Raw genomic sequence first — 26,272 nt, forward strand, 5'->3', positions numbered from 1 at the left:
TCAATTTCTTGTCAGTCAGGTAGAAGCATCAATGAGTGTTTGTTCACCTCTGTGTCTAGTTATTTGGTTATGATTGCCTGCTGAAACATGAATTCACATCTCTGTTACAGAATATTTTCTTGAAGGCAGGGGTCCTGCTGCCTGCTGACAGCCCAGGTTGCACTTAGTTCTTCAGATGTATCATGCGTTTGCCCAGGCACCCTCCTGCCTCCTCTCCCCTTGTCAATGTGTGCTGAGCTGGGAGAATCATAGTGAGATGGCCACAAGCAGTGTCTGGAATGCCCACTAGGGGCTGCACTAGTAGAGGAACAGCACAGAGAGATCAATACAGCACAATGAGAGAAAGCAAGGCGAGAGAGAGACAGAGGCAGAGAAAGAGAGCAAGAGCGAGAAGTAGACATTGCCCAGCTTCCCCACTGCAGCCGTGAGAGGCAGAGAGAAAGGAGAGCTCACAACTGAGCAGCCGTAGTAAAAACGGGGCTGACAGATTGATACTTGGCTGAGAGATCGATATAGTCGCCAAAAGACACTGGGAGAGTGAGAAAGAAACCCATTGGAGATCAGTGTAGAGTGAGCGAAAGGGACCTGCACCAGAGAGAAAATAGAGATAAACCCGAGGCAAATTGAAATTGTTCATCTGGCTGATTTCTCCAACTAGGTAAGTTACACTGCATGTTTAAATTATGGTGAAATGTATGGCAGGTGTAGCTCCTTTCCTGGCGGGGGTTTGGTTGAGGGTGGCAAGGTAACAAAATAATAGGGGGCTTTATATCAATAAAAACATAACGATGAGAGCAGATGGGCCACAACAATATAAGGCTAATGACCCCCAAGCAGGGACTAAACAGTGGACAAAATCAGGAAACTAAAACACTCTGTTTTTAGACTTCGATCAAGCACTAGAGCAATTTCACATCTTAAATTCAATGATATTGATTAAATTTCACAGGCTATTATTCAAACAATAAAACATTTGTTTTTCTGAAATCCAAAAGAACCTGCACATCACAAAAAAAATCTGTATTGTTCATGAAACCTTTTTTTATAAAACCTAGTTTGCTGCTCTGTACCTAGTTAACCTATACTATACTATATGGAAATATTTTTATAAAAACAATTAATCTATTCTCTATTATTACAAAACCTTATCTAACAATGTTCAATTGATCACTTATGTGTAACATCTATTGAGTACTCTAGACGTATAGCTTTTATCTGTGTGCCGTGGATACAATATGAGACATACTCATAACTAAGTTAATGCCAACCAAAGTTGTATGTCTCATTTGTGTTTCTAAGCTGTTTTGGGGGAACACCATGAGCATAATATCACAACGTGTCTCTAATTATTACAAGCATTTCCTTTTTAGTATTCCCTTTATTAAAGTGTCACACTTATTCCAAATTACGCTGGATTCTGAGGCTTCTGAATGGATCACTTAGCAAGAAAAGCAGGGATTGTCATTTACAGATGTAGGATCTTAATTTGATCCGCCTGTTGCAGAAAAACGTGTAGTGTATTTTTAGGTTTAAAAAGGCTTCTCAAGTTTGTAATTTCCACTTTTTGTTTCAGACTTGATTTTCCCCTACAAAAAATGTATCAACCCCTACCAAAAATATTCATTAATTTATCAGCCACATAATAATTCACATATCCTGTTGCTGCAGGATTATGTTCCTGCTCTAGCAAACTGGCTCAAAATAAGATGCTATATGTCAAATATTTACATGATTTTTCTTCAGAAAATATCAAAGGAACTCTATGTTTAATCTGCTGTTTACATGTGTGAAAAGTTTTAGTGCCTCATGTCAAAAACTGTTTAACACCAGATCTGTTAACCACCTAGTCACTGAGTCTGGATCACATTGTTGTCTGAACCTAAATCACTGCTATCATTGTATTTTTGTTTATTTCCCCCATTCAAGTTTTATTGCTGTTTAATAAAAAAAAATTATAATACTGTGTACACATCCAATTATTTTGTAATGCTGTGATAGTCAGATCAGGATGTCATGGTGTATCTCGATCTCCAGAAATAATATGTTTACCTCATGCTGTTCTTTAAAAAATATATACACGGCTATATATCTGCTGTTCCACTCGACAGCATCACCCATCGAGGGTTATTATCATAGATTTCAGGTGTCTAATTTGTCGAAGTCAGCTGAGCATATTCTCCAAGAGGCAGAGAGTTGGGGGTTTGATGTTAGATATTGTATTGATATTATAATCTGGTGAGGGGGTGTCCTAGGACCTACCCTATCAGATGATTTACAGTGTACAGAAATCACACACCAATGCAAAATACCTCTGTTGGTGCTTTCACTGTTGTGACTGTGAGATATAATTTGGTACATTTTAGGCACCACCTCTGTGTGGTGCCCGAGAGAGTCTGCAGGTATAGAGTAATCTTTCTCTGTTGAGAGATATAATTTGGTTATTTTAGGCACTACCTTCGTGCTGTGTACGAATTGGATGTAGACTGGCTGTTAGTCTGTAGGTAGAAAGTAATCAGTCTTCAGATTCATCATACCTTACAGCCTCTCAATTCCCTTCTCCCCTGTGGCCCTGCGTCATTAGCCTGAGCCATGCTTTCAAAGGTTTTCCAAAGTCTCAAAATGTACATACCATTCTCTCTATTTCACCCACGGTTACATCTAGCTTGCTAACCATACAGTGTTCAATGAATGTGAATATGTGTAAAATGGCTGGAAAATCACAAGGCATAATATGTCTGTGCCATATGTTAAGAGAATTGATAGAAAAACATAGTCGCCAATTCCTTGTGGACTTTTCTTTCTTTCGTGAATCATACTTAGAAATAGACTCAGTCATTAGGTTCGGTAACAAATATTCACATCATGCTCTTTTTCTCTTTTCCCCGTCAGCTTATTATACTACTCTAGAGCTCAGGACCGTTTCTTTTTGCATTCTATGTGAATAATTCATATTTACCGGAGTGCCAATGGGTAGCCAAACAACACGATTATGTTAGTCTATGTGGTAATTAAAAATGTACATAATATTTCAATCGTGGGGATTTAGTTCTCTGTTGCGCCCAGCAGTGATCGCGTTAGGGAAGTTCCCCCCATTACTCCTCATTATTCAGCATTCAAATGGAGATATTTCAATCATTTGCATCATCAATCAGATAACATATTCAAACAAACAGAGCTGCCAAAACATGCCAATAGCCAGATCCACCAACATCTGTATCATTGTGTTTGTATTAGGCTCCTGTAACAAATAGACTGACATTGTGATTAACAGCTTTTTGAACAACAGAGCAACTGAGGACTGATAGTCTCTGGTTCCATCTATCATGAAATCCCATATTAAGACAAAAAAAAAAAACAATATTCTAAAACTTAAAATCAAAGGTCATTAGTTAATGACAGTGGATGCATGCAATGCACAATGATGATACAGCATAGAGACGCTATGTGGATGCCCTGGGATATACACCTTCCACACACAGTCTTGGTCATTCCGTTGTGGTCATCATGTTCCATTCTGTCATATTCTCAATCTGTTTGATAAATGGTCTATAGACCCTGCACTGATTCGCCTCAACCCCTCGCTGAGAAAGCCACACAAGCATTTCCATTTCACAATATCCGAGTAGAGAAAACAGAAAACACAGAAACAGAAACACACAGACTCAGGCCGATGCAAATCTTCCTACCTACACAGCCCTCTGTTTCCCTGGCGAGAGATAGAGTTAGAGCCCTTTTGAAATGTACAATGTCACTTATTATCATGCAGCTGTGGTAGCATGGCTTTCTCTCCTCGCCAGTGGGGGGAGTTAAAGTGCATTGGCTTGTAGCGGTAGCCAGGCTTCTGGCCTGTGGAGAAAAGCTCTGGAGACCGTCCTCCGGCGCAACAACGCACTATTGTTGAATTTAGACCATGACCGTCTTCATTAATGCGTTTATGATGAATATATGAATTATGCAGATCTTATCAACGCTGTTTCTGTTTGGCTGGTTGCATACTGTAGGAACGTTCTGGGTGTGTGTGTGTGTGTGTGTGTGTGTGTGTGTGTGTGTGTGTGTGTGTGTGTGTGTGTGTGTGTGTGTGTGTGTGTGTGTGTGTGTGTGTGTGTGTGTGTGTGTGTGTGTGTGTGTGTGTGTGTGTGTGTGTGTGTGTGTCCTCTATTCGAAAAGTCTTCATGCTTATTGAGCACAGAAATAATACCAGACTCAGATAAATGTTAAGTGACAGTGGGTGAGCAACAAGTCAGCAGTTTGGTGGTCGGAAGTCTGATCGGGCAAGATAGATTCTGACTGCCCACAGTTTGCTTTGAATAGCAGTGCTGAGCAGAGAAAATCTGCAATCGATGGAGGGCTAAGAAAGTCCACTTATATACTACTCACTGACAAAGAACATTTGTCTTATCAGCTCTGTTTGATCATGCCTGAGCTAACCGGGCGATTGATTATGCCATAAACCCGGAGGAAATGGGGAGAAAAAAACATCATAAATCAAATATGATTTACAGTAGCTGGACAGAAGCTTTTGATTAGCTTTAATGCTACTGCTTGTGTAGATAGAAAGCCCAGAGAACACTAGAACAGAACAGCAATCAAAGGTTAGGAGGGATGATGATGAAGACCATCCATTTTCAGCTAAAAACTATTTGAAAGATAGGCCCACATCCGTTTTTCTTCTTTTTGATATTTTGTTAGAAAACTTCTAAGATCAGACAATAGAAAGTATCATATTTAGACCTATACTCTTTATATTTGTTGAAGCATTTTTAAAATTTTGATCTTCACACCATTCATGGGATTAGGTCATCAGCCCCAGTTTGGCATCATTTCTGTGTAGCCTACAATATGATGCTTCAAATAAATCATTTTGAGGAGAAGATACAGTATCTCTTTTACAAGCATTTGTCTAAGCAATTTCATTTTTATCCACCGTTCCTCCTCCAAATTTAAGGGAACGAGGAGGGCGATGCTAATGACTTCTCATTAGTGGGATGGGAGATTGAAACAGAAACTGGATTTCTTCCATTATCCACAGCGTCCATTATGCTGGTGTTATACTTTCTTCCTTCTTGATCCCTGGTCTGTTCTGGGAGATCACCTGCAAACGTTTACAACTCTTAGCTATACTTCTTCTCTGAATCAAACCTGTTTTTAAATACCAAGTGTGAAGAGCAACAGAGCAACAGAAACAGGATGTTTGCTGTAGACCTCTGATCCATGCAGCATCTCCAAGGAGGAGGCAAGCTTAAAGTTCAGTCTCGGCACTCCCCAGCATGCAATGCAGGATGTTCTTAGATGCAAAGATATCTACCCAAGAGATACCTTAGCTGAAGGGTAAATAATGTTTGGGTTGTTTAGATTCTCTTTCTCTTCTTATCTGTATTGCAGTATCAGATGTTGCTTCCTAATAGCGTGTAGACAGATACCCAGCATGGAAGCACAGCTGTATCACTTCATTGCTTATCTAAATCTATATGTGCTTTAGGCCTATATAATGTGGAAACCAATCAGGATTGCACTGCCACTGACCCTCCCAAGATAATTGATATGTGATTAAGGACTAAAGTAACTATTTGCTCCAGCAATTAGAGAGGAGGGTGTCATTAACCTAATATGTTCTTATAGGTCACACATTTCCCATTCTAAGCACATTGACGCACACAGTCACACATGCACGCATGTACGCACGCACACACATACACACAAACAAACAACAATTGTTCCATTTATCGCACTCGCTATGGTACAAAAGTATGCAGGGCACTTAAATATGCTTGCATAATTTGAGTTGTTTCTATATTTAGCCACAAAAAAGCTAAAATAGACGTATCCTAATGAATCAGATGTAGAGGAATAAGCAATTAGCAGAATACACCGGGGTACACTGTCTTTGTTGTCTGCAGTATTTTGTTACATACTTATTTTGGAAATGTGTTTTATTTCAGCTAGTGGCTGTCATTTACCCTTTGAAACTGCCTCTGTGTGCTATATGCTTAGTTTGCTTACACTAGTGAATCCTGTCAGGGGGCTTTCATTGTCGATGTCAAATCCTTATTGCCAAAGGACACTGTGTACAACAAATGTCCATGTGGTTCACTGTGCCTGCATCAGAATGGACAATGACAAGCCAATGGGGAATAGAGTTATCACTGTCCCGTGGGCAGTATTCATGTTTCTACTGTCTACAGTGTTGTTTCTTCTGTGTCTACAGTGTTGTTTCTTCTGTGCCTACAGTGTTGTTTCTACTGTGTCTACAGTGTTGTTTCTACAGTTTCTACTGTGTCTACAGTGTTGTTTCTACAGTTTCTACTGTGTCTACAGTGTTGTTTCTACAGTTTCTACTGTGTCTACAGTGTTGTTTCTACAGTTTCTACTGTGTCTACAGTGTTGTTTCTACAGTTTCTACTGTCTACACTGTTGTTTCTACGGTTTCTACTGTGTCTACAGTGTTGTCTCTACAGTTTCTACTGTGTCTACAGTGTTGTCTCTACAGTTTCTACTGTGTCTACGGTGTTGTTTCTACGGTTTCTACTGTGTCTACAGTGTTGTTTCTATGGTTTCTACTGTGTCTACAGTGTTGTTTCTACAGTTTCTACTGTGTCTACAGTGTTGTTTCTACAGTTTCTACTGTGTCTACAGTGTTGTTTCTACGGTTTCTACGGTTTCTACTGTGTCTACAGTATTGTTTCTACAGTTTCTACTGTGTCTACAGTGTTGTTTCTACAGTTTCTACTGTCTACAGTGTTGTTTCTACGGTTTCTACTGTGTCTACAGTGTTGTTTCTACGGTTTCTACTGTGTCTACAGTGTTGTTTCTACAGTTTATACTGTGTCTACAGTAGACTACTGGAACAATTAAAAGCTGCTGTATTAATAATTTTGGGCTTCACCGGCATCAGAATGGCTTGATACAAAGGACTTCCTGATGGCTCCTGGGCAGTGGTAGTAATTACAGCTGTGGCGCTGATTAAATTTAACCAGTAATTAAACAAACATCATTGAGAGACAATTACAACAATTACACTTTTCTCTTGGCTGCCTCACTCCCATCATCCTGCCTTTATGCCTGCCTGACTTTCTGGCTTTCCAGCCCCCCTGCAGCTGTTGGCCAGTTAGATAATTTTAATTCCAGTTAGACAGTGGTCGGACACATTGATATTCCGTGCTTTGTTGACAACCTTTTCCTTCCTCTTGCTAGTTGAGACACGATCAAAAAAGCAAACCTCATCTAAGAGGATAGATGAGGTTTGCTTGTGTTGGTGGTCTTTCAGTCGCTAGTTCTCCCCATCTGTGCAGGCAGATGGAGGACCGCTCTCACATAGCTATGTCTGCTGCCAACTCCTCTCCATCCTGCTCTATAGTTTAAAGGAAAGGAAGACTACTTCTCAGCATCACAGCTTCACCAGTATCTGTGTTTTGAGAGCCTGGCCATTATCTATCAACCATGTTTATTTCACTTGCTCTGTCAGTGGTGTGGCGATTGTTCTGCTGAGGATGGTGAAAATTGATGTGCACTCATCACAAAAGAGAGCTACTGAGGCTGAAGCTTTAACATTGAGATACAAACAAATGTTGGTTGCCATAATATTTGAATAGATGGTAGTTGTGGAGGCATGCCAATGCTTGCTTAAAAACTTGAAAAGTGTTTACCGTGGGTATTCAGAGCTGGAGAGGGGAAATCCATATTTTTGTTCTCTTGGTGACCACGGGTGAAAATACAGTTGGCTTTATTGTCTGAAAACACATTCTGTGTTGCATGATATTCAATACTTCTTGCTGAAAGCCGTAGGTTTTTGTAGAAAACCTGCAGCAGTAATGACTGAGGTATTCTAGATAACTGACCTTTGACTAGTTTGTCTAGAATAACTGTCTACTGAACAACATATTTTGTATTCCGTTGCTTCCCCGACTTCAAACTGGCTAAATGAACTTAAAAAGCATATCATACTGAAGTGGTTCTTATGATCTATGAAATCGAACAAATAAACCTCACAGTAGTTTGTTACTGTGAATGTGAGCAAGGACATCCTCTCCAACACCATAACAGAGAACATGCTGTTGTACTTCTCTATAAAGCAGATTCAAAGGCTGGATGTGGTTTAATAAGTCACACCTCCCACTTGCAGTCTGATCATCAGCATTTAAAAGCAGTCACACCTCCTCAAGTCAGTCTGCATTCATATTTCTCATTACATGAGCCAGTCCACCCCAGAGAGATCCCACAATGAGCTATTCTTCGCCTCAGCCCAGCATTCAGTCAGTGGTGCATTGCAAAGGGCTTTCATAGAGGAGAGGAGGACATTGGGACTGGCATGGAGCTTTGTTCCAATTAAGCTATTTGGACAAATGTCAGACCAGCCTCAGAGAAAGAGAACATCTTTCACAGATCCAGTAAGATCAGCTTCAGTGTATAGAATATTTAGCAGTCCACTGGAAAAATACTTAGACATAGATGTTGAATATATGGATTAGGTTAAACATTTATTTTGTGAAGTCCTTGGGAGCTAGTGAAATAAAATAGCATTTCCACTGATTTGACTCAATATCCGCTTGACCTCAATGTGCATTGACTTTGTAGACCGAAGCGAGACAGTTAGGGCCCAGAAAAAAACCTACGACCTTTACAATATTTCCTTAGACATCATGACACACACCAGGCATTTAAACGCCCCAACTTCTCAAATCCTCCCCCACGGAAAGCACTGGGTTGTTCTCAATTAGTGTTTCTTTATGCCTTGAGGTAGCACAGCTCAAAGAACATGATGCAGGCCTGATTAAGTAGTTCTGTTGTTGAATAATTGACCAAGCAGTTCCCTCAAATTTAGACATATTAATCAATGAGGTGCAAATTATGTTTTAATTTATGGGTGATTGTTCATATGATGTGTAGGCATACTTATTATTTGTGGAATAGGCTTATGGAATTATTGAAAGTGTTGGTAACCAGACATTAAAATCAGCATGCTGAAAAAGAGAAGTCTGTCTATGGCGATAAGACAGCAACCATTTCAGAGTAGGCTGCAATTCTCTTCTCACTAGCTTGGGATGTCTTAAAATGAGGATCCCTTTGAAATATGATAATTCTAATTGGAATTGGCATAGCGAATGAAAAATAAAAGCATGCTAAGACATCTAAAACAAAACTGTTGTATGGTAAGAAAAATATATATTAAACAATAAGACAAGAAAAGTTAATTGGCTATTTTCTTTTCCAATTATCAGCATGAGCAGTGTAAAAAATACATCGAAACAATAGCTGGTCTATACTATTTGTTTAATATTGCATATTGCATGGTGCTGCATGCAATACTCACTATGTTTCCCTACCATAGTCGCTCTAGCCAGCAATACTAACCATGTCCAACTGCTTGTCCATTAATCGGTGAATGTTCCAGAGAGGATGTGGAAGCAAGGAGCCATGAAACGAATTAGATAAATGTTTTCGGAGAATATTTAAAAAGGAATGCATGAACCTTATTGAGGCATTCAAGCTTGAAATTGGGTAAAATCGCATATTGGGAGGTACATGTAAGATCCCATTCGCTCCTATTGTTAATGCTGGAACATTTACCTTTGTCCTCTCTTGTAAGACATGTATGAGGAAGAGTCTGGGTCTGCATCCCAAATGGCATCACATTCCCTACAGTATGTAATGCACTACTGCTGACCAGGGCCCATGGAGCTCTGGACAAAGTAGTGCACTATATAGGGAATAGGATGCCCTTTGGAACTTAACCTTGGATGACAACCCCCACCCCACCCCCGCAGCATTCTAAAGCTCTTCAAAGGTCAGTGATTTTCACATCCTGTCTATAATTTTCAATATACCTGTATGTCAGAGCAATAATATAATATAGAATCCTATTGGAGTGAGGAGACAATAGTGTAAGAATATAATGGGATGGGAGGAAAATAGCTTTAGTGTTTCTATCTACTCCCTCCCCTCACAGCAGGATGGCTATGTGGTGTAGCAGTGCTTTAGAGGAACTGTACATCTCATGTACCTGTCTGTTGGGTTTCTCTTGTAAATATGGCATAAAGATATACAGTGGAGCAAAAAAAGATTTAGTCAGCCACCAATTGTGCAAGTTCTCCCACTTAAAAAGATGAGAGAGGCCTGTAATTTTCATCATAGGTACACTTCAACTATGACAGACAAAATGAGGAAAAATTATGTGATGTTTTGGGGCTGTTGCTGGGCAACACTGACTTTCAACTCCCTCCAAAGATTTTCTATGGGGTTGAGATCTGGAGACTGGCTAGGCCACTCCAGGACCTTGAAATGCTTCTTACGAAGCCACTCCTTCACTGCCCGGGCGGTGTGTTTGGGATCATTGTCATGCTGAAAGACCCAGCCACGTTTCATCTTCAATGCCCTTGCTGATGGAAGGAGGTTTTCACTCAAAATCTCACGATACATGGCCCCATTCATTCTTTCCTTTACACGGATCAGTCGTCCAGTCGTCCTGGTCCCTTTGCAGAAAAACAGCCGCAAAGCATGATGTTTCCACCCCCATGCTTCACCGTAGGTATGGTGTTCTTTGGATGCAACTCAGCATTCTTTGTCCTCCAAACACGACGAGTTGAGTTTTTACCAAAAAGTTATATTTTGGTTTCATCTGACTATATGACATTCTCCCAATCTTCTTCTGGATCATCCAAATGCTGTACTGGCTTAAGCAGGGGGACACATCTGGCACTGCAGGATTTGAGTCCCTGGCGGTGTAGTGTGTTACTAATGGTAGGCTTTGTTACTTTGGTCCCAGCTCTCTGCAGGTCATTCACTAGGTCCCCCCGTGTGGTTCTGGGATTTTTGCTCACCGTTCTTGTGATCATGTTGAACCCACGAGATCTTGCATGGAGCCCCAGATCGAGGGACATTATCAGTGGTCCTGTATGTCTTCCACTTCCATTTCCTAATAATTGCTCCCACAGTTGATTTCTTCAAACCAAACTGCTTACCTATTGCAGATTCAGTTTTCCCAGCCTGGTGCAGGTCTACAATTTTTCTTCTGGTGTCCTTTGACAGCTCTTTGGCCTTGGCCATAGTGGAGTTTGGAGTGTGACTGTTTGAGGCTGTGGACAGGTATCTTTTATACTGATAACAAGTTCAAACATGTGCCATTAATACAGGTAACGAGTGGAGGACAGAGGAGCCTCTTAAAGAAGAAATTAGAGGTCTGTGAGAGCCAGAAATCTCTGCTTGTTTGTAGGTGACCAAATACTTATTTTCCACCATAATTTGCAAATAAATTCATTAAAAATCCTACAATATGATTTTCTGGATTTTTTTCCTCATTTTGTCTGTCATAGTTGAAGTGTACCTATGATGAAAATTACAGGCCTCTCTCATCTTTTTAAGTGGAAGAACTTGGTGGCTGACTAAATACTTTTTTTGCCCCACTGTATATCAAACATATATTTCACACCTTAATATTTTATCTTTATACTTTTTATTAATTTAGAATTGTCTACAGGCCATATAACTCCCTTTATCGTTCTGTCCTCACGAGATTGCCCTTTTAATCTGGATGGTGACACGTTGTGTCAACTTACGCGCTTTGAAATCATTCAATGTGACAATGTAACAGTGACAACTCAAAATGATAGTAGAGCAGCATACCCATGGCGCAATTTATCCAGAGGAATTGTAACAATAGATGACTTAACCTGGAATTTGCCAGTAATTCCCGGGTTAGCTCTTTTTAGTTGGAGTAAGAGATGTAAGAGACTTAACCCAGCATGTTAATGAAATGTTGTCACTACATTGTTATTACACAGGTAACTAAGCAACATGTAAAATGTAAAATCATGTAAAATATTATAAACACAATACCTGCATGAAAATAGGTGTAATATTAATCAATAATATTGATGTGTTATTGTGTTCCAGATAACACAATTGTCTCAGACAGTGATCAAGTAAAAGCTCAGAACGCACCTCAACGAAGTGAAGCAGCACTCTTCACAGTACCATAATTAACATTTTACAGAAGCTCTTATCCAAAGCAAGTGACTTGCTCAAGGGCACATCAACAGATATTCACCTAGTCAGCTCGGGATCCAAACCAGCAACCTTTCGGTTACGGACCCAACCTCTTAATCACTAGGCTACTTGCTCCCCTAATAACACATCATTCCTACACTTCATCACAACCATGACTTAATGCAATTTCTATTGGCATTTTTCAAGTCTTGCTAGGCGTAGATACAAGTCTATCTTCAAATCACTGCGTTTGTCGCAGCTCTCACACATCCAAAATGTTTAACATCACAAGTTTAACAGAAATCCGTGTCCACTTTGAATACTAATTCCCTTGTTCTTTTGTGTGAGGCTGCTGTTAGTCACAGCCTGTTTGACACCACCACTCCTCTCGCTGACCGGCTGGACTTACAAGTGCCAAGAGTCAGTCGCTCTTCCAGACTGAGGCGTGCCTTAACATCCCGGTGCCCTGGGCTGACAACACAAGCCAATCCATGTTTTTGTCCACCTTGGCCGAGACTAGGTGCTCCCATTTATCCCTTTGTGTTGTTAATACTCTACCAACTAAGCAGGATGTTTTTTGAACACTTACACTGCTCTAGTTTCTAGTTACTTCATTAATTTTGGGGCCACTGACGGCTCCAGCACAAAGTTGGCCCGTGCCAGGCATATTGCAAAAACCAAAAAAAAAAAGTCCTTGTTCACTGTGCCATATCTGTCAAATACTGTATGTATGTGCCAGTATGGTGGATGGGGGTGTTAGCATCCCCATGCTAATACCAGTGTTCTACTTCTCCTCTAGCTCAGAGGTGTTTCCAAAGCATGGACTGATTTGACAGGGATCAAATCCTCTGTACCTCTGGCAGTTGGGATAAAAGGCAACACAGAATGTGACTGTTTAGCCGATGATTAACCAGGTCTAAATATTAGGCATATAAAGAGATAGGATCTGTATATCCCCATAGTGGTCAGTCAATTCCCCAGAGGATAATTAAGATTGGAAAATATGTCTATGTTTTAGGTCACTGCGATGGAACACAGACAGTAGACTGTTGATGGGCCAAGAGGTAGTGGTGTTACTTGCAGCCGCTGTGAAGGGTCGCTAAGGTTTTATCAGTTACTCTCTGGTCTCACTGTGACAAGATAAGTGATTGTCCAAGAATCCCCTGTTCAGAGTGACACCAGATGCTGAGCTGAGGTAGTGAATGAGTGCCTGCGTGCGGTCGCAACTGTCTCCACAATAAAAGCTTCCCTGTTTCATTCAACATTTCCAATGCCGCATTCACAATAGGAAAATGCATTGTCGTGTTCAAGCACTTGACAAGTGCCATTAACAGTTCAAATTCAACCATAGTGCGAGAAAGGTTCATGCATATGGTACACATTGCATCCCTATGGTTATAAAACCTTCAGTGCATCTGTCACTGGAAGGGGAGAGAGGTATGATTAAGTAATAAACCAACCTGAGTGTCTTGACCACTCAGCCCCTCCCCTGGCAGAAAGCAGGTGGCGGAATGGATTAGTATTCACTGCAACACAACATGCTCTGCCTTTTGGGAATAGAAATGTGCTCCTATACTCCCGTGGAGTACGTTATAAGGCTCGTCGGCATGTAGCCTGTAGCTTGCCTTCCCTGTTTGGGGAAAAGGATGACTTATCATTTTCTGATTGTTTTTATTAAGGGCTACATAAACAGCACTCTGAGGCCAAGACATTTATGGTAATGAAGTGAATTTTACATCAAAAGTTTAAAGACTTTGCAGTTACAAGCACACAGTATGTGACCGACCAATGGAGAAAAGCCCTCATAAAACGTTTTTGGGGTGTGATTATGAATGGCAACTACATTCACTAGGTTTTGCATAAAAATTCAGAATTAAGGAAACCAGAAATAATGATATGATAAATTAGAATGGAACGTGAATTAATTGAAGAAATATGCATTGTCTCTTTAAAATCCATTAAACTATTGTATTCATTTATTAATGACGTCCATCTCATTTAATCCACCATGTCATTTAAATGAAGTCCAATTTCACATCCTAAATCCCTTACAATGCCTCTAAGTGCATTTCATGCGCTGTAGCTAGTTGGCATTTAAACATTTCTGGCATGAATTAATACCATAATGACATTTGTACAGAATTGCAAGATTATGAATGTGTTGAATAATTTTAGACCCTGTGCAAATCGTAAAACGTAGCCTACATTTGTACTGGATTTAATTGGTAGTTGCTGTCACTGGGTAATCAAAACAGAACAAAAATATCAAACTTTTTTTCATTAGCTGGGACATCAGTAGATTATTGGGGCTGAAAAGTGACATTCAGAAACAAAGCTATAGATATTGAGACTTGTTTAAGTAGTTGCCATTTCTGCCTGGATGTTTTGACTTTGTGACTCCCCCCACTCCCACCCCATGTCAATGTGGTTGCCATGGGAACCGGTCAGGCCGAGATGAAGGGCACATGGGGTGGAGAGGGCCTCTCGAGGCTGCTGGACTCACCGGCTGTGACTCCAGCTCTGTAAATTAAATGTGGTCAACATTGTTCACACTGGTGTGTGGTGGACACACAACACACTCAGGTAATTGCCACACAGCCATGGCTGAATTCGAATGTGGGGGATAGCCAGAACTCCTGCTGTTGTACCCTTGAGCAAGGCAATGAACCTATGAACCTGTGGTGGTCCCTCAGAAAGAATACTTCATCCAGTAATATAACCTCAACCTGCATTTGAATGAGTCTGTGGTATGGTGCAGCCAAATCATGTAGCAAATCATACACTGCCAAGTGATCTGTCCAATTGGCTGGTTCATAGGGCCTGGGGCAGCTGCACTAATTGAGTGGCGAGCATTTTGCTGGCTATGGAACAGTACAGTGGCCTTATGGAGCCTGGGCCCAGATCATATCACCTGCTCTAGTACCAGGTCTGCGGTCAGTGGAGTGTTGACTGGGCATTGTATAGACTGGGTTCAGACCATGTAACCTGCTCTAGTACCAGGTCTGGGGTCAGTGGAGTATTACTTGGCCATTATGTAGGCTGGGCCCAGACCTTTAGAAGAGGGCTACCACACCCACACTACCCTGCTTATCCTGTTTGTGCTGTTGGGTGTTACAGACCCAAAATCAATAGACATTACCATATGCTCTGGTACCAGGTCTGGGGTCAATAGAGCTTTACCTGGGCTGGCAACAAGAGTAGCGCTAGAGCCAGAGACCACAGGGCTTTTTAGCCTCTGTTAGGGCCAACCACCATAATTCAGTATGGGCAAAAAGCACCAAGTGTATCATGTTATATAGATACATCTTACCTTGTGGTTCAGCTGTTTCCTTGGTCAGCCACTGAGAAATTGTGACCACCCACGTAAATGTGTGAAGTGGTGGGCTGGCTACATGGACACTTTGCAGCAGCGGCCTGCCATAACGGAGGTTGACACCAATAGAAATAATGAATGTCCTCCATTTGGATTCTGCTGTGTCGGTTTATGACTTTTCGGTAGATGATGTCAGGGCTCTTATTGATAAATGGTGGCACTCAAAGTATATTTCTGCTCAACAGGTAAATCATTCCACCTGAGGTACCCTATTTTCTGGGCTGCCTGGGGATTCAATCTGGCGGTGTGGTGCTGTGATTTGACAGGCTAAGGATTGATCTGATTTTAGGAAATGGCTATTGTCTAGCCAACATTAAAATGAAGCATCTTTTAAAGGCTTTGACGCTACCATACTGAATTCTCTTTACATCAGGATGTCCATGTTGCAGTGTGGGTCTCTAACTATTACTGTTTTATGAGGTATGTCTTTTTAAAATGAGTTTACCAACATAAGTTTGAGACTGTCGGAAGCCCTGAAGCCTAAAACAAAACAATAAAAGTACTCTTGGAATTATCTCGTCCAAATTATTAATAAAGATGAACTAGTCAGCGGCCACACCCCCGTGAGCCCAGGCATCACATTAGGCGTCATAGAACCGCCCCTTCACACCAGAATAGAAAACATGCAGCTGACTCTTCATGTGAAATTGTTTAAACTACAACTATGCCAAAGAGATCCACGGTAAGCCCGGACGTCTCTAATGGTTAAGAAGTCAGAGAACGCCAGGACAGAGTCCCCACGTTGGAATGGCTACAATTCTATAGACCATTAGACCATACAGCATAGTTTTGGCTACACGGCTGGAAATGGTTAAACTCTGAGACTATCGATCACTTCAGAATAAGAGCAAATTCTAGACTACACAAATTACTGGTTTGCAGCTAGAAATGACGTAAGTCTAGAACGAGAATACCGACAACCGCTGAAGCAGCTATTCTACGAGAACATTTCCGAATGGTGCTCTGAAGTATCCATTCTAACCACCTACAACAATGAAAGACATTGTGGCTTCTGGGAAAATGAATCAGAGACTCTGATAAACTCTACAGGATGATTGAGTGTTTTCAATGGAGAGACAACAATGACATCCAGGCATAAATATGTATATTGCAATTTCTTTCAGAATGAGCGGCCGTTCATGCATTTCAACTAATATAATTATAGACTGTGTGTAGTGAATCCATTTTGTCTTTCCCTCTCTTTCTGAGTCCCCACCCCTTTCCTTTGCCTACCAAGCCGTCATATCGGGCTTAGCCCACTAGGGACTTTTCTATCATTGTTAGTAACCAATATCTACTGTTCGAAAATCCACACTCTCATGTAGGTGGTTAATATCAAAATACATCTTTTCACAAATAGTTTCATGTTTAATCACATACGTTTTCCAATATTTAGATGTAAACCTGACAGCTGGGAAATGTATACTTTAACCTCTTGAGTGTAGGGGGCAGTATTTTGATGTTTGGATGAAAAACGTAGCCAAATAAAACTGCCTGCCAGAATCTAGAATATGCATATAATTGTCAGATTAGGATAGAAAACAAAATATTGTCTGTGAGTATAACAGAACTGATATTGCAGCTAAAAACCTGAGGAAAATCCAACCAGGAAGTGTTGTTTTTCCTGAAAGCTCTCTGTTCCATAGCCTGCCTTCATTTAAAGGGATATCAACCAGATTCATTTTCCTATGGCTTCCCCATGGTGTGAACAGTCTTTAAACATAGTTTCAGGCTTCTATTTTGAAAGATTAGCGAGGAAGATCACATCGCATCATTGTATGGCTGGGTGCCAGCAGTGTTTTTGCATGCAGAACAGCTTGGAGAAGACATTTCTCCCGGTTGAAATATTATCTATTATATATTGTAAAACCAACCTGAGGATGGATTATAAAAAAACGTTTGACATGTTTCTACGAACATTACAGATACTATTTGGAATTTTCGTCTGAGATGTCGTGACCGCTCGAGCCTGTGGATTTCTGAACATAACGCGCCAACCAAATAGATATATTTTGTATATAAAAAATAATCTTTATGGAACAAAATGACCATTTATTGTGTAACTGGGAGTCCCGTGAGTGCAAACATCCAAAGATCATCAAAGGTAAGCGATTCATTTTATTGCTTTTCTGACTTTCATGACCAATCTACTTGGCTGCTAGCTGTTTGTAATATTTTGTCTACTGAGAGAGATGTCCTTACATAAACGCTTGGTATGCTTTCAGCGAAAAGCTTTATTGAAATCTGACGCGCCAGGTGGATTAACAACAAGCTACGCTTTGTTTTGCTATATTGCACTTGTTATTTCATGAAAATGAAATATTTTTAGTAATTAATTTGAATTTGGCGCTCTGAAATGAAAATGATCCCGCTAACAGGATGGGTGCCTCAAGAAGTTAATGTGTTTCCTGTCCTTCATGAGATCACCAAATGAAACACACTCGTCATAACTGTCCCCTAAGTGTCCACGGACCATTCCCACATTCTCAAAAGTGGAAATATAGTTGATTATATATTTATTACTATGATCCTTCCCCCAGGGCACGTCATGACAAAGTGTTAAACAAATCAACATATATTGTAGATTTTAGATTATTCAAATTAGCCACCATTTGCCTTGATGACAGCTTGCACACTCTTGGCATTCTCTCAACCAGCTTGATCTGGAATTATTTTCCAACTGTTTTGAAGGAGTTCCCACATATGCTGACCACTTGTGGGCTGCTTTTCCTTCACTTTGCAGTCCATCTCATCCCAAACCATCTCAATTGGGTTGAAGTCGGGTGATGGTGGAGGCCAGGGGCCTCGTTTATAAAACTGTGAGCAGGATTCACATCAAAAGGTGGCGTACGGACGAAACACAGAAAATATTTATGCACAAAAATATTGTGATTTATAACACAGTGCGCACGCACGTCCCATGCCGGGTTCCCTTTATAAATCACAATCAACTCAGAATTTGGCGCACGTGAGCGAGCATCTTGTCCCACCCTATTAACGACCATAGTTGCCAATATATAGTCAGTGAAACGCCCCTAATTAATATTCATCCATACTGACTGCAGGGGAGGTTGAAGAAAGAAAAAATATATTGTTTGGTGGACACAGTGTGTCAAAAAAAGGCGTTGGAGTGGCAGCATGTGGCAGACGCTGTGAATGCTGCTGCTTCAGGAGGTCGGACCCTCTCAGAAATAAAAAAAGAGGTGGGCCAACATAAGTGGAGGCCAAAAGGCGCATAGCCTGACACAGACAAAGTGTGGCGGGGGAAAGGGGACACCGGAGCTCAACTCCCAAGATGAGCGACTTGCCGGTATTATAGGGGAATCCCTCCTGAGTGGAGTAGAGACGGAGGTGGAGAGGAACACGTACATGCAAGACACACTGGATGATCCAGGTATGTAATTAGTATTCCCTCGTTTGAAAGGAGTAAACCAAATGCATTCAAGTTGTGTTTAAACATTTATTTACACGAACAATTGTGACATGTTCTATTGTTTTTAGTCGCTGTGTGTTCCTGCGGGGTCGGTGGTTCTGCAGCTGAGCAGGAGCTGACTGCGCCCAGTCCCCGTGTCTCCACTGCACCTCGTGCGTCACAACTCTCCAGCGGCCTTGGCCTCACAAATTCAGTCCAGCAAATGCAAAGAGACACCATCAACACTATTTTACGAGGTTGCCAAGGAGTTGAAGTGGGACAGGCATGACTTGGTTTCTGCGGGTGCTTCTCTGTAAAGCTGGGCCCACTACATCACAGAGATCCAAGAGAACAGCTCTTGGTAATCGGAACCGGCTCATAAGCAACTCATCATCATTGGCCAGTAAATCTTGCTGGTCTCTGAAAATGTTTGAATTGAATGCCTTTTAATACCCACCCATTTGAATGTCAAAGTCACCCAATTGCGTAACACCTTCAGGTGTGATAATTACCCTGATTGTAAGTGACAATGACAGTGCCATTATCACATTGATAGTTCTGCGCAGCGAACATGTGATAACAGTACATGAAACTGTACACTCGTGTATGCCCGACTGAGGCATCGGAAATGGCATCAGTTTAAGCTTAATTTGTCCTACTGTTGACCTTATTATTTATGAGAATACATTTCATAACATGCAAGTATTGATTAATCATTACAGATTCAATTAAATATGATTCCCAATTAAACTGTGCAACATATTTGAGGGGTTCTTTTGCAAAAACAGATATCTCCATTTGTATTTATTATCCTAAATTGTGTTTTTTTGTGTGTTTGTTTTGTGTGCACTCCAGGTAACTCTTCATATATAATACGTGAGAGGTAATATTTTGATTTATTTTACACAATGGTATCACTTTCAAAGCGTTTCTCGAGTTCCATCCTTCTGCTATCGGAGTCGCAGCTTCTCATTTCTCGAGTTTATGTGCGTATGTACAGTATGAGTCAATGTGTCCGTGGAGGACCGCACATTCTCCCATCAAGTTTGTTTTATAAATCCCAAAGTTTGCTTAGAATGTGGCGTACGCCTTCTTTTGTGACGACGCAACGTTTATAAATGAGAACCCAGGTCATCTGATGCAGCACTCCATCACTCTTCTTCTTGGCAAATAGCCCTTACACAGCCTGGAGGTGTGTTGGGTCATTGTCTTGTTGAAAAACAAATGATAGTCCCATTAAGCGCAAACCAGATGGGGTGGCATATCACTGCAGAATGCTGTGGTAGCCATGCTGGTTAAGTGTGCCTTGAATTCTAAATAAATCAATGACAGTGTCACCAACAAAGCACCCCCACACCATCACACCACCTCCTCCATACTTCACGGTGGGAAACACACATGAGGAGATCATCTGTTCACCTGCTCTGCATCTCACAAAGACACGGCGGTTGGAACAAAAACAATCTGATTTGGACTCATCAGACCAAAGGACAGATTTTCTAATGTCCATTGCTTGTGTTTCTTGGCAAAGGACGTCTCTTCTTCTTATTGGTGTCCTTTAGTAGTGGTTTCTTTGCATCAATTCGACCCTAAAGGCCTAAATCACACAGTCTCCTCTGAACAGTTGATGATGAGATGTGTCTGTTACTTGAACTCTGTGAAGCATATATTTGGGCTGCAATCTGAGGTGCAGTTAACTCTAATGAACCTATCCTCTGCAGCAGAGGTAACTCTGGGTCTTCCTTTCCTGTGGCAGTCCTCTTGAGAGCCAGTTTCATCATAGCGCTTGATGGTCTTTTTGACTGCGATTGAAGAAACTTACAAAATTATTGAAATGTTGCTGATTGACTAACGTTCATTTCTTAAAGTAAGGATGGCCAGCCTTTTCTCTTTGCTTATTTGAGCGGTTCTTGCCATAATATGGACTTGGTCTCTTACCAAATATGGCTATCTTATGTATACCACATCTACCTTGTCACAACACAACTGACAGGTTCAAATGCATTAAGAAGGGAAGCAATTCCCCAAATTAACTTTTAACAAGGCACACCTGTTAATTTAAATGCCTTCCAGGTGACTACCTCATGAAGCTGATTGAGAGAATGCCAAGAGTGTGTAAAGCTGTCATCAAGGCAAAGGGTGGCTACTTTGAAAAATCTTGATATGTTTAACACTTGTTTGGTTACTACATGATTCTATCTGTTATTTAATAGTTTTGTTGTCTTCACTATTATTCTAAACTTTTGACTGGTACTGTATATACAGTGGGGTCCAAAATGATTTACACCTTTTGATAACGATGAGCAATAATTAAATAAATAGTTCAAATTCTGTATGCTCCTAAACATTGGTAAATTATATGATTTTATATTAATACAATTGCTCAGAGAAAGAGATTGTGTTTATATATTCCCATATTCCTAGCACGCAATGACTACATCAAGCTTTTGACTCTACAAACCTGTTAGATTTGCATGAGCAGTTTGTTTTGGTTGTGTTTAAGACTATTTTGTGAAATGAATGGTAAATAATATTTTGTGTACTTTTGGAGTCACTTATATTGTAAATAAGAACATAATATGTTTCTACACACTTCTACATTGATGTGGATGACAAAAAAGGACATTTGTATTTTCACATACACCGGATAGGTGCAGTAAAATGTGTTGTTTTTCAAGGTCAGCCATAGTAGTACAGCACCCCTGGATCAAACTAGGGTTAAGTGTCTTGCTCAAGGGCACATCTTCCACCTTGTTGGCTCGGGGATTCAAACTAGAAACCTTTTGTTTACTCGTCCAAAGCTCTAACCGATAAGCTACCTACCACACGTTACTGCTGCCAGAGTGAGAATGTTACAGAGGGTCAAATATTATACCCCCAAGACATCCTATCCTCCCCTGCTATTGGTAATAGTGAATCGTCCAACTCCAACACCATCATTACTAAGTCGTTAGACTCCAACACCATCATTAAGTTTGCCGATGACACGGTGGTGGTAGGCCTGATTATCGACGACGATGAGACAGCTTATAAGGAGGAGGTCAGAGACCTGGCAGTGTGGTGCCAGGACAACAACTTCTCGCTCAACGTCAGCAAGACAAAGGAGCTGATCGTGGACTACAGGAAACGGACGGGCCGAGCACAACCCCATTCACATAGACCGGGATGTAGTGGAGCGGGTCGAGAGCTTCAAGTTCCTATGTGTCCACATTAGTGGTGGTCAGTGCCGTTTAACATGAGGGAGGACGATTTGTTTTCCATGAGTATGGCATGCAGGGGACCCTCACACAACATCCCAAGAAAGTCGTTACCTTTCTTGCCTGTGTAGATAGGCCTAGTCTTTGCCATTGCAGTTAGCCTACTTCCACCCAATTCTTAATTCACAATTGGAAGATTACAGCATTTTATAATAATAATATACATTTATATTATAATAATAATAATAATATGCATTATATTAGACCGCACAACGGTCTAAGGCACAGCGTCATCTGGGTTAGGAGAGTGTTTGGCCGAGGGGGCTTTACTTGGCTCATTGTGCTCTAGTGACTCACATGATTGTGGCAGGCTGGGTGCCTGCAGGCTGACTTCGGTTGTCAGTTGAACGTTGTTTCCTCTGACACATTGGTGCAGCTGGCTTCCAGGTTAAGCGGGTGGGTGTTAAGAAGTGTGGTTTGGCGGGTCATGTTTCGGGAGACCCATCACTTGACATTCGCCTCTCCCAAACCTGTTGGGGAGTTGGGGAAAATACCAAAAAATGTGTGACACCATGGTGGTGTCTTCACCTCAATGTATTTTTTTTGTGTGTGTGGGGGGGGGGGACTTTTCAAATATATTCCATTCTCCTTTCTCTTGTTTATATTATGGCTATATTCCCACTTTATGTAATTAAGCTTTCACATGTGTGATTTCCCATGTTTATGAAGCTTGTTGGTGCTGGCTTCTCTGCGCAAATAATTTGACGGAGGCAGTTTGAGATTATTTATTATCTTTATCTTCTCTGGCTGCTCCCAACAAATTACACTCCACTCCTTGCTCCACACTCATGGAGTCATGTGAAAATGTCAGCAGTCAGATGTCAATAGCGTGCTGAACGATGGGTTGACAAACAGGAGATCCACATTTGATGCGATTGTATGCAACCCTTTACATGATCTGGCATTCAATAGCAGCCCTGATTTAGGCTATCAAAGAACTGTCAATTAATAATCATATCAATTGATGGAATCAGTGAATGGATCGCTGCAGCAGAGGTCTGTGGAATCAGTGAAACAGGCGCTGCATAGCAAATGAGCCCTAATTACACTAAATAACAATTAAGTTGTTAGAACAATATAATACATCTTGATCAACCAACTTAGTATCAAATTTGAACTACTCAGTAATTATTTTTTACTAGGTAATTCAAACGAGATGCTAAGAATATATATATATATTTTTTTATGAAGTCGTTTGGATGGGGATCATTTCAAGTTTTTTTTTTTACGTTTTTTTGGGGGGGGGGCTTGGGCTTCAGGGCTTCCGTAGAGACTTCCTTGCTGGTAAAGTACACTTCATGCAATACAGTGCCACTTAAGAGAAGTCCAAACAAACAAACAAACAAAAATACAGCCTATTCATTGCTATAAAAGCTCAGTTTTAATTATGTATGGCTACAACAGCGATCCTTTCTTTTTGGCTCTAGCCAGCACTCTTTGCCAAGCAGCTGAATCTTTTGCACAGTCATGGAAGTGTTGCAGAAGCAGAAGCCAACATTAGAAGCCTCTTTCAACCGTGTCCAAAGCCATCTACCTTCCTGAATACAGAAGTTAGCTGTTTCTAGCCTTTCTCTCCCCCTCACCATGGACTGTGGAGTCTGTGGAGAGAAAGTGAGGGAGAGAGAGATAGAGAACATTGGAGAGAGATAGAGGGTCTTGGCTGCAAGACAGCTGCTGGTTTTCATCTCTTTTGGCTGGACGAACACTCAGGAGTATGTGTTAGGTGCAGTTGGGTCCGCTCTATTACTCTGCCTGCACCTCCTGGCAGACAGAGATGTAAGAGGCTCCCAGGAGAGAGAGTCCAGCCCCAGTCTGGCTACAGTCATCTCCTCAGCTTTCTGGATCTGGGGCTGTTCCCCAAATAGCACCCTGTTCCCTGTATAGCGCACTATTTTTGACCAGGGCCCATCAGGCTGTGGTCAAAAGTAGTGAACTATGTAGGAAACAGGTTGCCATTTGGGATGCAGACTGATGCTGGCTCTGGGTCTGTCCCTGGCAATTGCTGGTTGCTGGTCACAGCTTTGATTCTCTCCCACAGCTCCCATATTCCTTTTAGTATCCCATAACAGTGTCATCGTGTCTCTCTCTCCCAAGATACAGTACGTCAATGCTCTGACAAAAAGGTAATTCACTTTGCGCCGTGGGAGGGTTTCATGGGGTTCTATTCCTCATATTATAAGTGGAGCCAATGAACTTGAATAAAGACAATGTGTTTTTACACAGGCAGGTGTTAAAGAGTCAGAAAGCATTGCAGCATTTCAATACATAAGCCTACCACTATGGGAGTAGAGATGTTGATGTGATTGGTGAGAGGCTGTATGTGGTGAATGACACATTACACACAGGTCTGTGAAATCTGCTCTGTCAGTTGTGAGGGAGGGAATAACAGCTAGAGGAGGACAGGGTCATTTTGGTTGTAAGCCATGAATGAAAGCTTGTCTCAGCAAGGGAGCTTTACTGCCCTGGGTTATAACTGAACTGAATACTGTTTACAATGCACTTATTAAATCAATTAGGGATAGCTATTAATACCCCTAACTGGCACTGAAATGAATCAAACCCCTCAGGTTTAGGAATATCATGGAACTCATTTATCAAGCCTGTATGTGTGTGTTGTGTGTCTGTGTGTGTTCACACAAAGTACACTATTTATCAATAGCCATGTTGCAGCCCAATGATCATACAATTCTGCATCAGTGTTTGAATACATTTTCCCGAAGTGGAATTATGGCAGATGGGCACTATAATTATGCTTCTCCTTCCATTGTTTTAATGGCATAGTAATAAATTGTTACTGTTTTGTAGCCATGAACTTGGCTACATAAACTATCCTAAAACATAATTTTTCAGTGATTAATTTAATCCAAAATGGCAGACTTGAACAAAAGCTTCAAACTATTCCTCTGCAGATGAGTCAGAATTACTTTAACAATGTTTAGCATTTCTTATTGGAGCTGTAAATAGAGAGGCAATGTAATGAGAGTTGAGAGGGTGAAATTAAGCAAAACAACATCAGGCTCTCTGTTTGCAAGAGTTATATTTGACATTTTTGAGAAAAATGTCAACTTTCATATGCATCCCGCTGGTATACACTGTCTGCTCATTGATGATGTAACACAAATGAATTAGAGAAGTAAGAAACCACTCCACCAACCCAATCCACATTCCCCACTACAACAAAACACTGCAATGTTTCATATATTTGTATCAACATCATTTTGGAGGCTCAGGTTGCTGCCGGCAAGGTTCATATTTATACAGTAAGATTTCCCTTGTTAGATCTTAGGAGAGTTCAATCTCTTTCCTCCCGCTCCTGCATGTTTCAGCGACATTTCCCCTACCCTTCGAGCAGTTGTGATTCATTACAAGGTCACCATAAACAAAAAGGAACAGTTGTTGTAATGCTCACTATATTATTGGCCAGCTTTATTCCTACAGTAGCCTTTCATTCATCACCTGCCCGGTGCCTGCCGCATACGTAAGCCTCTCTAATTAATATAGTGGACTCTGGTTTTAATGCTGGAGAAATTATGCAGTCGTTTATATGCTGATTTGCCATTTTTCAGCCTTTGCCGGAAGCAACCACGAAATCTGAGGGTCAGTTCACCAAGTATATCGCATCAGGGCATGTTTCACACTGAGTCAAACAATGCTGAGCTATTGACACAGGGCTCCCGAGTGGCATAGCGTTCTAAAGGCACTGCATCTCAGTGCTAGATGCGTCACTACAGACCCTGATTCGATTCCGGGTATCACAACCGGCTGTGATCGGGAGTACCATAGGGCGGCGCAAAATTGGCCCAGTGTCGTCCAGGTTAGGGAAGGTTTTGGCCTGGGTAGGCCATCATTGTAAAATAAGAAAAATAAGAATTTGTTCTTAACTGACTTGACTAGTAAAAAAAACCATTGAAGGTTGTGTATAGGTTAAAGAACACGAGTCAAATGCCTCGGCTCAAATTACTTCCTCCCCCGGTATTATTAGGCTAAACCTGTATCAGGAACAGGCAGGGAGAAATAAACATCACCGGACAGTAGTGTAGATGCGAGTTTATGCATAGGTAGGGAATGAGAATAATCTAAATTATATTTGTGCTCTTGTGAATGACATTATCCAACCTCTGAAGTTACGAGGAGATGCATATTCATTTTGTGTTCTATCTTCTGGTTCATGGTTTTCCCTACAGTGCAGTGCATTTGTACTCAGACTCCTTACTTAGAGGATTATGAAGGAGAAATGTTGTACTAGGACAC

At 41.1% G+C, this 26,272-nt stretch overlaps 1 protein-coding gene across 3 annotated transcripts in view; it reads left to right on the forward strand.

The window, feature by feature from the left end:
• Nucleotides 1-360: 360 nt before the first annotated feature.
• Nucleotides 361-26,272, forward strand: part of LOC124009674 (tenascin-R-like) — a 123,880-nt gene continuing 97,968 nt past the window's right edge. For all 3 annotated transcript variants that reach the window (XM_046321720.1, XM_046321718.1, XM_046321721.1), the window contains exon 1: nucleotides 361-658. The gene's annotated coding sequence lies outside the window, so the exon portion shown is untranslated. The remainder of the gene's footprint in view (nucleotides 659-26,272) is intronic.

Source organism: Oncorhynchus gorbuscha, linkage group LG22, assembly GCF_021184085.1.
Source record: "Oncorhynchus gorbuscha isolate QuinsamMale2020 ecotype Even-year linkage group LG22, OgorEven_v1.0, whole genome shotgun sequence".
NCBI lineage: Eukaryota > Metazoa > Chordata > Actinopteri > Salmoniformes > Salmonidae > Oncorhynchus > Oncorhynchus gorbuscha.